Source organism: Stegodyphus dumicola, chromosome 1, assembly GCF_044657685.1.
Source record: "Stegodyphus dumicola isolate Sdum_Otavi_A_Nest chromosome 1, ASM4465768v1".
Lineage (NCBI taxonomy): Eukaryota > Metazoa > Arthropoda > Arachnida > Araneae > Eresidae > Stegodyphus > Stegodyphus dumicola.
Genome location: NC_140768.1, coordinates 193,638,649 through 193,652,288, shown reverse-complemented (window position 1 = coordinate 193,652,288; position 13,640 = coordinate 193,638,649). Strand labels below are relative to the sequence as shown.

General features: G+C 32.0%; 1 protein-coding gene across 7 annotated transcripts in view; it reads left to right on the top strand.

The window, feature by feature from the left end:
- LOC118199605 (carbohydrate sulfotransferase 1-like) overlaps nt 1–13,640 on the top strand; it is a 190,080-nt gene that overhangs the window by 74,539 nt on the left and 101,901 nt on the right. The window contains exon 1 of one of the 7 annotated variants that reach the window (XM_085824428.1): nt 11,428–11,556. The exons of the other annotated variants lie outside the window; for them this stretch is intronic. The gene's annotated coding sequence lies outside the window, so the exon portion shown is untranslated. Of the gene's footprint in view, nt 1–11,427; nt 11,557–13,640 lie in introns of those variants that run through there. 7 annotated transcript variants of the gene reach the window in all.

Below are 13,640 nucleotides of genomic sequence, written 5' to 3'. Positions count from 1 at the left end.
AAACATAGCAAGACTACCAAGTATTGAAATTGGAGAGGAAAATAATTAGAAATTATCAAAATTTAAAAAAATGAAAATGTACATATTCAGTACATACTTGAAAAAAAAATTAAAAGTTTCCATAAAATACGTTAATAGAGGATAGGACTAAGAAAAAAAACACTTCAGATATCTGGAACTTTCCACAAAAATAGTCGTACAACTCTTCACAATATCACAGAGTACAATCAGTAGTTACACTTCAAACTGCTATGAACGTCAAACACAATGCAATGCAAAGCGCAGCCAAAGAGCGAAGCTAAACCGGAGATCAAGCTGGAAACCGGATCGGAACTCACGTTCAGCTAAAAGCCTAACAGCAACAACTGAGAGCAGATATTATCTTGGGCTTTATACAGTTTTCACCTGGGCGCCGAGATATTTCTAGTACTTTCTGCTTCTTGAAATTACTGGAAGGCAGTATGAAAGTCGAATTACGGTTACAGGTAATATAGTGATCAATTACATTTATTCAAATACAAAACTTATTACGGTGATACAGGGATCGGACCCAAATGCCGCCTAATGATCGCCAAGTTTGGCTATTTCTCGCCAAAAACAGAGAGTCGCTAAAACCGTTGCCAGCATTGCAATATCTCACCAAATAGCCGAGATACCCATTTATTGAATGTTAAATAGGCTTGCCCCTGTATGCTTACTTTTCCGGCATAGCTTGCCTCTTTATGAATTATTTTATTTAGATTTGTCATGTTACATTACACAGAAAAATACAACAATTTCACATATAATTGCACTAAAATCATCTATCTATGTACAGAATTCGTAACAATACATTAAAAATTCGAGTTGAAAACAACTTCAATCTGTGCATTTCCTTTTGTAACTTAAAATGCATAAACAAGAAATGTATCAAAATATTTATAATATATATATGTAAGATATAGCAAAATATGATAGCTGTTTCAAAATATAATTGATGACCTCAAAATTAACATTCTAAATTTGATGATATCCCCCTAATTCATCTCTTCTCACAGGTTCCAGAGTTTTCTATCTTACGTAACGTTTTAATGCAGATACCTCTTGTCCAATCAAATTAATTCTAAACCAAAACTCTGAAATGAAACTTTCCCACTCCCAGCCTTCTTCCTATGAAAGTACTGTAACCTTCCCCTTTTTACCGCACAGCTTTCCTGCTGGCAAGACGGTTTTAAACCATGCTGCCGCTGCTAATTCAAACTGCAATTTATGTATTCAAATATAATTAGGAAACATCTTGTCTGAAAAAGGATGATTTGATATGCGTGGAAAAAATAAAGCTTGTGATTTTTCAAAATATGTTGTGCTAAATTGCGTCATCATGTTTCCACTGTGCCACCTTCAAGCTACTACGGTCTTCTCGGTCATCTACGCAGTATCGTAAGCTGTTGACAGTTCCACTGCTTTCATCTACGCATTTGGAATCATTACATATATATATATATATATATACATGTGTGTGTGTATGCATGTATGTGTATGTGTGTGTAGAAGTTTTAAATCATTATGTTACCGCAGAACATCATCATAATCATTATATTTCATTTTTCATATAGACAGTAGCATACACAAGACGTACAGTTAGAAATTTTTTAATCATCCTTTTACAGAGAGTTAGAAACTAATTTCATTTATATTATCCATGATGTAGAATAATATATGTAATAAAATGCCCTTACGAAGTCCAATAAAATTACTTTTTAAATAATTCATTTTAGGTTGTATTTTAGTGAAGCAATTTTATAAAGACTGGAGATAAATAAAAAATCTTATTTATCATCGATTAGAAGTTATGTTTATTTACGTCATTCGTGGCTTTATCGAAACTGAAAACAATAATATTTCATCAAGGGAAAAACTTAGGCAATACATTTTTAAATAGGGAAAATAGTTCTCTTGCACCTTCCTTATGTAATTATAGATTTCTTGAACTGAAATTAATTTTAATTGCTTTTAGAGCAGCATAAATAAGGTACAGTTTTCGGTAAAAAAGCATGAGTGATGCCCAAATACCCTTACATAGTCTTATCTTTATCGAAAAACAGAAGTGAATTCCATGGAAGCTTAAACTAAAAATGCTTATGTTGGAAAACAAGAACTAGAGATGGAAAATAAGAATACTATTTAGCAAGTAAGAAATATTTTTAGATCCATTAAAAAATAAATCATAAAAAAAAAAAAAAAAGAAAATCTAAAAGGATTCAGATTTTAAATTACGGCCAAAGGGGCGTTTTTTTAACGTTTTGGGTGTTACCTTTATTTAATAAAGATCATGTTCTTTCCACGTAAACCATAAAATTCAGTTCAACAGCAATATCGCAAAATAATTTTAAATTGAACCTATCTTTAGAATTTCCGATACACAGTTCCGCGCGTTGGAGATAAGGATTTTCCCCCCTCCCCCCATAGAGTGTTGCCATTGCTCGCTTTTAAATCGTTGAGTTTGTTAATCAAAAAATCTTTAAAGTTTTACAAAATATGAAATCGATAATAAAACAAATTCCAAATTTCAAATTTGGGCTTTCAGATGCCCGTATTCGCAGTCATGGACCTTATAAGAAATAGACTAACCCAAACGGGTTTTCTCCATCTGAGGCGTTGCCGGCTGTCACCTTGATCCCATCCGGAGGAGTAGAGACGACTTGTAGAAATTTAACATTGGTTGCCTATTGCAGCGTGTATAATTGTCAAGAAAAAGCTGGTTGTAGCGCCTCATTTCACAAATTAGAATTTCTACATATTTTTATTATTGAAACTGAGATTGATTTTTAAAAATTTACCATATTTATCTAGCATAATTAACGTTCCAAATAATTATAAAGCTGTTGCATGCTTTCAGGACTGGATTTTTTTTTAGCTTTTCCTATGCTGTAAGGAAATTTGTAACTATTCCTTTTAGAAAATAATATTTTAAATCTGAACTAATAGAAAATTTCAAACAAGCATTTTTCTCTTGCAATTTTTATGCTTTTTATAGCTGTAAATAAGTACAAAATACTAAAATTTTTAAAACGAATTTTTAAAAGTTTTGTTTAAAATTCTAAATTGTCTGCTTTTTTAAAATTATAGAGGAGTATTATAGCACAATTCCTATAAAGGAATTTTATTTCAATTATATTTCATAATACATCATAATGATAAACACTTTTGACTCCTTAAAAATTTTTATACATTTAATTCTAATATTAAAATTGTATTTAACCGTAATAATTAATTTTACTTGTATTTTATAGTGATTGTTTTTTTAATTTATTTTTAGTTTTGCACAAGATTTTTTTTATTTACTGTTAATTTAATTTATTAGCCTAAAGGGGCGGTAGCCTAGAAAGGCTGTTAGTTTCGAAGCGGCATTTTGCGCTGCTTTACTATAAATGTCCGTGTCTCCTTGCAACTTGTTATTACCAAATGTTTTCGCCCTGTATTATATGTAAAGAAATTAAATAATGAAGAATCTGCATGAATACATGTATGTTTCTCGCACTTTGACAAAAACGACGGTAACTAGAGCCATCAAATTTTGAATAATGTAATCCTCCACCCGAACATGGTCATCTGGACGGCCGAATTTCGAATTTGTTTTAATCTATTTCGTATTTTGTAAAACTTTAACGAATTTTTGATTAATAAACTCAACGAGTTCAGAGAGAGCACTGTACGGAAAATAACAGTTTTATCTCCAGTGCGGAAATTCTAAAGATATGCTGTTTTCAAATGTATGTGGTTTACGGGCGAAGAACATGATATTCAATAAATATTGGAAACACATAATAAACATTCCTTTTCGGCGCAATATAAAATCTGAGTGCTTCTAGATTTTATTTTACCTTTTATTTTTCCCTTCATTACACTCAGAAAATTTTATGTTCCGAATTTTATAAATTACTAAATTAAATATTCCACTTTAGTGTTAATAGGTTAATGATGATATAATCAAATAAATAATTGTTTTGTAATGTTATTATAGTTATGAAAACGACTGCCTGAAAATGGTTATTAAATTTAAAAAAAAAAAAAAAAAAGTTATCAGATCTTGTTTAATTTTACCTTATTTATTTCAAAGCATCACGTACTATCAATCTTATTTAATTTTACGTTATTTGTACCCAAAATTAAGTTCAGATGGTTTGTATAAGAATTACGCGTGAAAAAAATGCGCGAAATGCAGTAAAAAGTGCTTTAATGAGATATATTAAATCCCATTTGGAAAAAACTGTGGCTTTCATAATCTCATCACTATACAACGTATCACATTTAATAATTAAAAAGAGTTATGTGATACAAACGCCATAGGTTTCAGTGTTAAAGTAAACCAGATCGTCCCTACTCTTTCTTGCCGACATGTCGGTGACGCGCGCCCCGCCCACTGGGTTAGTCTATCTCTTATAAGGTCCATGTTCGCAGTAGGATTACGTCATTCAAAATTCGATGGCTCTAGGTACCGTTGTTTGATCGCAATGCGAGAAACATACATACATTTAATTCAGATTCTTCATTATTTAATTTCTTCAAATATAATACAGGGCGATAGTATTTGGTGGCAACGATTTGAAAAGTGATACAGCCTTTTAAAGTTTTCAACCCAAAATCGCAAAACCAAAACAATAATTCTTCAGGGACAAAGCCCCTTTGGACTAATTATAGCGTATTTTACTTCTAATCGTTTAGTTAAAGAATTTCAAAATAAAGGTTTATAATTTCGAACTGTTCGCTTGGTCAAATAAAATTCACGTTATTTTTTTCCGGAGCGATCTTTTTTCCGCAGGAATAAGTTCATATTCTTATTGACACTGTGAACTAGTTTACTTATCAAGATGTCTCCTAGGGCTTCTTTAATTGTTTTCAGTAGCTTAATGAAATCAAGAAAAGTACTTGGAATTCATTATCAGTGGAATTTGGTCTGAGCCGGAAAGTCTTCAAGTGAGTTAATGATCGTGAAATGTGATCGCCGTTTTGGTGTAACATCTAATTGTGTTTTTCCAAAGTAGGCGGTAAGTAAATTCCCGAAAATACAATGCAGGTTATAAAAGAAGTGCGCTTTTGTAACGGTTTAAAGTAATACTGCTGTGGCAGTGATTATCAAAAGGAGACCATGTATTCAGGATATTAAAATCCAGATACTACGTAGTTAATATAACGGTAATAAAAATTTTTATTTGTAAAATTCGTTTAAAAATTGCGGTATGAAAATTCAGATTACAGGTTGACACTTTACTAAAGCTTTTAACATTTAAAAGTCTTAAAAATCGATAGTTAAGGGAAAAAAATCTGAAGAAATTAAAAATATAAAAATTAAAAATATTAAAAAAATCGTTCGAATGTTTCCGTTATCTTTTTTTAAAAAATTAACTACTACTGTTGCCAACCACAAGGCTAAACACGTGTCGCTGAATAAAATTAAAATCTACTTAAAAAGAATTTCAACTCAAAAAACTTGGGCATTTGTTCCCGTATTTCTTTTTTTGAACGTTGTAAAATAATATGAACGAAAAATTCAAAATAAAAAAATATATAACAAATTAAATAAATCTGACAACAGAAATGTATAAAAACGATAATAAATTATACGAAAATTTCTTCACCACTATTCGACTTTACTTTAGATGCAGGTAAAGAGGTTGGAATAAATGGATTAAATGTTTCGAGCAATGAAAATGAAGTCATGACACATCACGATATGACGTCACGACTTATCATGACTGCTGACATAGGCGGACTTCTGGTTGGTTTTGTTTACATTCTAATCCGTGTTGTCTATATGTTAGCTGTTCATCATTGAATCTTTATAAGTGTCCCGTTTGAATTTTAATATTTAAAATAAATGATTTTCTACTTAGTATACGGAAAAACCACAAGGATTGTAAATAACCGTTTCAAATTTAATACTAGGTACATGAAAATGTGTAAATGGTAACTGTAAGATAAATAATGGTAAGACATGGTAAAACCTGGAAAGTTTCAATGGTATTTTGTGCAAATTATGCCTAAGACACTTTTCTGAGCCTTCGGACGTTGATATTTGCTCTCAAAGTCAGTGTAATTTTACTTGACAATACATTTAGAAGTCTTATCCCTACGCTGCGTGGCGGCCATGAAAAGTCACAACATCACCTTGTTGACATTTTATTGACTTTAGTGACGTCGTGCTGCTTCCTCCATCTATTCTAACCTCTTTAGATGTAGTACTGAATCAGTAGTAGAAATAGAAACTGTGGCTATATAGAAATATGTAGGCTATATAGAAATATGTTTATCATATATACAGTTTTCTATATCGTTTTTTAAGATATTGTGTCAAGTACAGCTAAAATAGCTTTTGGAATGATTCTCATCTTTACGCTTATGAGCAACGCATATTTATGCGTTGACACTGAAGACAAATAAGTCATCTTACGCACTTTCTACTAGCAATAACGTTCTCTTGTTTCTGATCTGTAATTATAATGGATAAGATATTATGGTTAAATGGAAAACACTAATATTTGTTCAATGTCTTAATAATGAAAGTCTGAAAATAATTAACAGAATATCACGTAAAGAGGTACTAAGCAAACAAATGAGTTTGGTAAAATGATTTCCAGTAATTGATTCGATGTTGAATTGCGAAGAAGTTTCTTTTCATAAGCAAAGAGAGAAAATGAACCTTCTAAAACAAAGAAAAGGTGTATTCCAGCATAACAAAGCATTAGAACGTACAAATCGAATCGTGAAATAATAATTAAAACGCGTTTTATAATATTTCATGACAGAGAAAATCCTTATGAAATGAACGGCTTTGCTAGAAGAAACGCTCATCTTATATAATAAAGAAAACAAGGTCTGCCCGAGTTTGGCGATGAATATTCGTACTATTTTAAAAGCATTCTGGACAACGTGTGGAATGCTAATGGGGATATCCGCTATTTTATCGCTGCAGCTTGAAAATGTCAGCTTCCCGTCACTACAACGAGATTACCGAGGCGTACATATGACCATCGGACAAGGTTGAGTTTGGCTTGTAGTGTAGGAATTGTTTTTTTACAACTTGATTTAGGTATCTTCGTACTTGTAAGCGTTATCCTATCTCAAGATTATGTTCTTAAATAAGCACGAATTTTCAGTTAATAACATTTTGCATCATTATGATTTTTCTACCATGATGCATAATTCAAAATTGCATCAAATTTTTAATCAAAAACCAGAATCGTCAAATTTTGAATGAAAATCAGAATTTAAATATTTAAAAAGATTTAAGTGCTTTTTATTTTATTTTTATTTATTTATTTCTTTTTACGTGTGTGTGTGTGTATGATAATATGAACAAAATTTGTTTAACTACGCTCTTTTTGAAATTTAAGTAACAAACGTTAAAGAAAAAAGTATACTCGAATTTCTTGATATTTTCACAGATCATGGGGTCATAAAGAATAACAAAACACACTAACGGTATAAATGCAAATAAAATTATTACTAAATAATTAAATAACAGTGATGAGCAAATGCACAAGATTTTGGTTGGCAAAAAAGTACTTTGGTGAAGGTTTATTTAGACGGAATACCATGACCTCCGTTTGAATAGCATAATTGACAATTTCAATTCATGCCAGTAATAAGATCATCTATGGCGGTATCGGACATCTGTAACCATTTAGGGAAAATAAAATGTCTTCCGAGCATGTTCCATGTACGTTGGATGGAAATCGGATCAGGTGATCTCGATGACCATTCCGTATGATTGGTTTGGTTTATTTGATTATGCAAAACACGTCGGGGCTATTTGACTAAAGGAAAATATTCTTTGAAGGACTTTCAAAGGGAAACGGTTTTTAATTTCGTATGAAGCAGTATAGCCGATCCAAAGTATTGGTCGACAGTATGGATCCTATGAACTCGCACGTTATCATTCAGAAATATGACATCAATACACACAGCCGAAGGAAGTAAGCGAACATACTGAGCCAGGATCTCTGCTCCTCACTGCAGTCGCAGTACAGTTATGGAAGATGCCTAGCCACGGACAGCAATCCCTGGTTAAATCATCAAATCATCTTCTTTGAATTCGTTTCGCATATTGCCCTTGGACGTCCACCTACTGGTCTTCGACGGCACAATTGCTTCACTCTGATACTAGTTCTACAAGCAGCAAATGAGAAAATGATCGATATTTACGGCTCAGGCTTTTTCCGATTGTCGCTGGCTCCATTCCGGATGCCTTGTTACCTCTCATCACCTGATTTAAATCAGATGGTGTCGTATGTTCATTTTTCAGTATTTTGCTCTTTCGATTTTTCTCTCTGAAGTCCAAGTTTTTTACTGCCGTGATCCAGCCATTTTCTAAATCAGTAAGGTGTGAAATCACTCTATAGGCCAAATTATAGGTCTTCTTTAAAAATACTTTGGAATCCAACTGAGAGGATCTCCACAATAATCGCGCTAAAACTGGTGACAGTTGACAAGTTTAAATTAAAATACCTGTGGACGCAAACCATTTTCCCTCTTGCACTGGTGATAATTGACAAGTTTAAATTAAAATATCAGTGGACGCATACCATTTGCCCTCTTGCATATGGTAATAGCTTGTTATATGTAGCTAGAAAGATTATGCGTATATACAACTCTTTTTATCAACGTTGTAAGATCAGAAGTAAGTTAATGTGTAATGATAGACCTGTAGGGTCATATTTACAGACACTGAACACAATCTCCTGAGCGCCTCTGGCCCTTGAACGTTCACCTACTGGTCTTCGGCGGCACAATTACTTCACTCTGATACTAGTTCTACAGCCAGCAAATGAGAAAATGATCGATATTTAGGGCTCAGGCTTCTTCCGATTGTCGCTGGCTCCTTTCCGGATGCCTTGTCACCTGGCTTCAATCAGATGGTGTCGTATGTTCATTTTTCAGTATTTTCATCTTTCGATTTTTCTCTCTGAAGTCCAAACGCGGAAATGTAGATGTGCACAAAACAGGCCCCTTTTTTATATGTAACACATTTCCTTACTTGAAAATCTTTGTCCGTAAAAGTTTTCAGCGGGCTAGCTTGTATACACTTTCTATGTGTGCAGTTTTGTCTATGACGCTGTTTTGGTGCGCCACACATTTGTACCTGATCTGAACTGCTAAATGGTACTTTTATACGAATATACTAATCTCTCTCTATGTCGCTTAACTTTTGGACACTAATGTAGTTAAATATGCGCAATTTAAAGTGCCATTTTGGGTATAGATCGTCGACGATAAAGGTTCAATCGAGGCCTTGTAGTCAACTGTGACAGATAATATTAAATTTATGAAGAAATGCATTAATATTAAAAAATATTAAGTAAAAATAGTATCTGTTGTTACATATTCATAGAACTAAATTTTTAGGGTTGAAGATTTTGAAACTGCGACGATAGTCTCTGATTTTTTGGGGGGAGAGAGAGTGTAAAACAGCAAATAGAAGAATAGCATGATATTAAAAAATTATATTCATCCTTGGATGATTGCACAGTCTAAAAATAGCAGATTGGCCAGAATTTAAAAAGGAAAAAAATTGAGAAAATTAGAAATTTTTATTAACAAAATCGAAAACATTTTGAATAAATTTTAAGTTTCACTCACTCAATATTTATCAAAACATACATAAAAAAATAATAATATCACTAAGGGAAAACATTTAAATTTATATTTATTTTCTCTCTGAAATCTAAAGTTTAGTACCTGCAAGAAATTTTTGTTTGTTACACGTTGTAATTTACATATATAGACAGCCAAATATTAAATTTTCAGACGACTGATATTTATTTCAAATAATAATTATTATAACATATTTAATTAAATATCAGTAATTAAATTTAATTTAAACTGAAAATAAACAAATTATAAAAACTTTCTAACTTTTCAGAGAAAATTTTCCTTGTGAAACAACAGTTGAGAACAAATCATCAATTTCTTTTATTTGACAATCTAATCTATTTCTCTTATTTATTAAATTTTTCTTCGGCGCATAAATAAAAGTACATATGTTTGTATGTAAATAATAACAAACTTATTTATCTCTTATTCGGATATTTAGTTTACGTACTCTTACGAGTATATACAGGCATTTATGCTATCTGAGAGAGAAATCCCAGAAAGGCGTCTAATGCTGAAAGTTCATGAAGTTCAACTCCAAAAAATATCTTTCCCTACAACTTGACACTTGATGGCGTTTCGATTCTGATAAAGTTTGTAGACTTGGAGAGAAATTACAAAAAATTTTCTACATTACAAATTGTAGATTCTCTTCGGATTCTCTTCGGTTTAATTTTCAACTGTGGAGAAAGAATATATAGTCTCAAACAAAGCGACTATTTTTAGTATAAAAATTCGTAACTGAGCTAATTTATTTTTTAATAAGTTAGTAAAATAATAAAAAAAAAGTAAAAAATGAATAAAAATTAATAAAATCTGCATTTTAAAATATTTGAATAAGATTTATATCACACTGCAAACTAATTAGTTCCATTTATAGATTTTCTGGTGTGTTATTCAAATTCGTTTTTAATTATAATAAAAAAATCTGAAAATCTTTCAGATTTCACATCACTTAAACCATAAAATTCAATCCAATAGCAATATCGCAAAGTAATTTTTAAATGAGCATTTCTTTAGAATTTCTGAAACCCAGTCTCCCGTACAGTTTTGCTCACTATGAAATCGCTGAGTTTGTTAATCAGAATGTTAATCAAAAATTCGTTGAAGTGATACAAAATATTGATTCTGTCCCGTTTGTCGGGGTTATTTTAGTATGGGTTATTTAGCCTTGGGCTGTTCTGTTGGGACTCTTATCATTTAGGCGATTTTCATTGGGTACCAAAATAATATAAACTTAAGCAAAATTCTGGAATATTTTCTAGCACCATATTTGCAACAAATATATAACTGAAATGTATTCACAGGCCGCATAAAATTGCTTCGAGAACCGCATGCAGCTCGCTGTTCTCCAGTTTGAAATTCCTGCCTTAGACAATCCTAAGTTACCAAAGTCATATTCTGGAATAGCGTGAGAAAAATCCTGTTCGCGCTTTATATGTATTTCCAGTACTCTCGAAGTTTTTGAATTTTAAAGGCATCAAAAGAAAAAAAAATCATAAAATTTATCTTTTCTCTTATATAGAGACTGAACTCGATCTGAGCGTAACTTTTGAACGCAAATAAGGAAAAAGCAGTTTTCACCGCGTATTCTGGAGTTTATGTGGACATTAAAGTTATCATGCGGGCGTGTCAGAAAGCAAAGAATTGTTAGGAATGTAACTAATTTTCTGGTTCGGCGCTTACGAGAGAAGACGACGCTGTTTTAACGACTTTCTGTAAGGTCGTCATAAACAGCAGTTATAAATTCCAAAACGTGTTTCCTGCAAATGATGCAAGAAGAGAGAATATGTTAATCTCGAGTCCACGTTTTAGATGTTTGAACTCAGCGATAATTCGCTAAATAGTTCACTAGGTTCCCCGACGTTCATCTTAGACAAAAAGAGTGAGGAAGTCTACAACATCTTTTGAACATTGACTTAGATGGTAAGTGTTGTCATTTTTAATATTAGAGATTTTTAACATTATTGGCGTCTTCTTGAAAATTTTATTCTGTTACTTTATATTATGAGTTTAGCCTTTATGCATTTTATATGTGTTGCTGGGCGCGAATATGAAAACTTATCTGCTATTATCTTTATTTATCTGCCATGTGATCTTGCTAATAGCCGGTCCTCAGATTGTTGCCTTTTGACAGGGTGTAGACCATTAATTTATCTTTTGAATTTTCTTTGTATCTGATTCAAATTAAGCGATTTATATGCAATAAATTCACCTCTTAATAATTTATATGTTTATTTTATTTTTAAAGTTGACATAATTTAAAATGCAAATTATGAACATTTGCAGTATTACTGTAGTTAATGAAAGATGCTTTTAACACCATATATTAGTTGCGTATTTGAATATAGAATTCTTGATTTTGCTTTTAAAGTTGAAGGTGTACTTGGCCATTTGTGATATTGCGAAACAAAAACCTTTATCTTATAGACTGTAAAAAAAATAACATATTAGCCAAAATTGGTGTGCACAAACTTTTTTTTTTTTGCTTCCCGCCCCCTTAAGTAAACGAAATTGGATACAGCTTAATCGAAAAATGTATTAACCGAAATATCTCCGTCTTCGTTAGTTTGATGAATAAACAAAGCTCTACTGTAGTTTATCAGAAAAATACTATTCAAAAAAAATTTATATTGCATTCCAGAAATAAATAAATAAATAAATAAAACTTTTTTCCGACTGAAGTACGTGTTCTACATTTACATGACTTTTTACCCTTCGTTCTTTAAAAGTTGAATAGCGTTGATCTTGATTGGACAGATTTAAATCAGATATATTCACTTTAAATATCAACAAAGATTGCTTTTACAGAGGATTAAAAAGGAGTGTAGAGCTCTTTTTTTTTTTTTTTTTTTTTTTTAGCAGAAACTATCCATTCCCGTTATTCTAGTGATTCAGATTTCAGACGATCGTCGTTTGCGATGACACTTAATATAAAACGGAGTTAAATGAATGAATAAAATTCGGTCATTTTAGCTTTGACTGCAACTGTACCCGTAACGGAAGCAGTGTTTATTTTTTTATTTCCGTATTCGATTGCATCAGTTGACATGGCGCAAATTACTTCTGCGGACATTAACGCTCTTTTGAATTCTTTTACGCCGTTTACAACTGACAAAAGGCAAATTGAAAAAAGAAGTTATTTTACTTCTGATTCATTCTGAAAAAAGATTCCCACTACCATTAATGTTTTCGTAGTAACAGTATATGTGTCTCTGCAATAGATATGAAAAATATGCGTTTTTTAACCCCCTTATCTTTGCATGATGAAGACATATTAAACATTTTTTTTAAATTAAATATGTAACTAAAATACCTTCTGTGTTGCTTTTAACTTCTGTAATACACTGCCCTAATAAAGCAACATAGAAACAAGAAATTTACAGGACATGTCCACCAAACAGTTCTATTTCTAAAGTTCAACAAAAACATGGGTTGCAACAAAAAATTGCACTCTAGGCAGAGAAATTTAGTCTTGGAGAAACAGTAGATCACAGTTTTGTGCGGAAAAATGGGAAGGTAACATTACAAGAATGAGTTCTAATAAGGAATTTGTCCACCCTAGCTGCAATACATTGGCGCAAGCGACGTTCCATGCTGTCAATTAAGTTCTCGGTCAGTAAAATGGGAAGCAACAACCAGACACGGAGTAATCCTTGTTCAAGCTCATCTAACAACCTTCGAAGAAGACTTAAAGCAGCAATCTGTCTCCCAAGATGCTCCCAAATATGCTACGTAAGGATTCAGTTCTAGGGATTGCGTTCGCCATTCCATACCATGACCCTCAAGATATTACAGTGATCCCTCGTTTTTCGCGGTTAATGGGGACCAGAACCTTCCGCGAAAGCTGAAAAACCGCGAAGTAGGATTTGTCCCTAAGAATTTTCATGTATGCGGGTACAAGGATGTTTTAAATTTGTAAACAGTACTTATACTTTACACATTTAAGACAAAAATTACAACAATATACCTATTTACTTAAATGTATCAGTGCTAATTAATAAGGTTAA